This window comes from Habropoda laboriosa, unplaced genomic scaffold (genome assembly GCF_001263275.1).
Source record: "Habropoda laboriosa isolate 0110345459 unplaced genomic scaffold, ASM126327v1 scaffold822, whole genome shotgun sequence".
Classification (NCBI taxonomy): domain Eukaryota; kingdom Metazoa; phylum Arthropoda; class Insecta; order Hymenoptera; family Apidae; genus Habropoda; species Habropoda laboriosa.
In genome coordinates this window covers 17,309-19,228 of record NW_017100914.1, presented here as the reverse complement: position 1 = coordinate 19,228, position 1,920 = coordinate 17,309, and the positions used below count along the sequence as shown (strand labels likewise).

Here is a 1,920-nt window from a genome sequence, read left to right as displayed (position 1 = left end):
AAGGGTGGGAGAGGGAGAGACATAGAGGGTAAGAAGGAAAGAAGAATCCAACACAGCACACGACAGGGGTATGAAAGGTCCCGACGCATCAGAAACGATGGTCTCCGGCGAAGGATTTCGGAACTTCCGGGAAAACTTGGGGGAGCGAAGCTTCGCTCGAACGTCATCTACGCGAAACTTTTCGGTCACTGCACATTGTCCGGAGAAATAAACAGTGCAAGAGATAAGAGGACAAGAGAATGGGAGGAAGCGAGATAGGGGGATCCACCAAGTCGTGTTAGTCCGTCCCTGTCCGTCGGATGACGTCCAGGATCAAGCTCCACCCACACACTCATGCCTGGCAGCTTGCACACAAACGTATCGCACACACACGCACACGTACATATATATATATATACATGTTTCTATGTGTATGTATATGAGAAATGCGAGGTGTATAAACGTCGATACACCTAACACCGTTCACCGTGATACACAGTTTCCTCGAGGACGATCGGTTCCCTTCCCCGTTCCACATGCCCCGCGCGATACATTAGATAGGATTATTTCGAAGAAAGATTTTTAATGGAACCACCGTACCTTCTCGGGGGTGATGAGCGGCGTGATGTACGTGGTGACCGCCGTCGTGTACACTTTTCGATGACTGCCGGGTGCTGCAGGTCACTCAGTACTGCCGCGAGTACCGAGTGCCGTGCTATCAACGGTATATGGCCTTTTCTCCGCGAAAGGAGAAAAAGACGAACGAGAGACCGACGGTGTCTCGTGTCACACGCTCGCGCTTTCTCAGCACACGCGTGTATATCTTGCTCCACACAGCTTCCCAATGGACGTGAACGTCACGATCGTATCGTGACAGCTCTCGTACGTCTCGATCTGTCTTCGATCCAGCTGACGATCACTCGTCAGGCTACGCAGGTTATTGGCACTGTAAACGACGACGACGACGACGATAATCACGATTGACGAACAAAGGTGATCGTACGACGAAACTCACAGGTGGCTGCCGAACAACGTACGAAGATCCTTTTTTTTTCCCCTTCGATCGAACGACGTGGACGAACGGCTTACATTCGCGCGCGATACACACTTGTCACGTAATCGTCGTGGTCGCTACTACTCACGGACACTGGAATCGGAGCTGTCGAGCTTGTAACACGCGTGAAACAACTATGCTCAGCAAACAGATGACACACTGCGAAGAGGCCACCCACCGTTACAGTTGGGACAAATCTCCGGGCGTGTTTTATCCTCGGCGTATATTCACCGCGCGTGACAGATACCCCTAGACGGTGTGTTTGTGTATCTTCGTGACGCCTGAACGAGCGTAATCAGCAGCAGCAGAGCAGAGCGGAGCAGCAGCTACACAACGCTATTATCCTTTTTGCAATCCTCGTTCTTCGTCTCCTCTTGTTGGAGATTGGGTACGCGTACGATTAGACCGAACGGGGCGGACAGCGAGAAGGTGAAAAAGAGAGAGAGACAGATATAATCCGTGGAGCACAGTGAGGCAGGTGGTCGTTGTCGCGCTCCTTGTCGTGTTGCGTCGAGTTCAATGCTGTACGCTGTGATGCCGAGAACGGAATGGGGCGACCGTGGAGGCCCGGGCAGTGGAGCCGTAGCGAGGGGAGGTAGAGGAGCCGCGCGGCTCCTGGTGGTGGGGTGTACGCTCGAGGAGCGAGGGATAGAGCAGTGAGGGGCCCCTTTCCCCTCGCCCAAGGTTTTCGCCACTATCAGGCGACCGCTACCCCTCCGAAGCGCGCAGGCGCCCCCGGGGCGCTGGCGTCGTTCGAGGGGGATAGTGCCTCTCGATTCTAGCCGGAGAAAGCTCGTTGGTGCGAGCGAGATGGGTATACGACACGTAAAGAAAGAGAGGGAGAGATAGTGCATCGAAGGGGGAGAGCATTCAGGTCTGTTTCTCCT

General features: G+C 54.0%; 1 protein-coding gene across 1 annotated transcript in view; it reads right to left on the bottom strand.

Annotated features, from left to right (window-relative positions):
- Positions 1-865, bottom strand: part of LOC108577544 (RNA-binding protein Musashi homolog Rbp6-like) — a 326,939-nt gene extending 326,074 nt beyond the window's left edge. Inside the window, 1 exon segment of the mRNA XM_017940722.1 lies at positions 580-865. The gene's annotated coding sequence lies outside the window, so the exon portion shown is untranslated.
- Between the last annotated feature and the right edge of the window lie 1,055 nt (positions 866-1,920).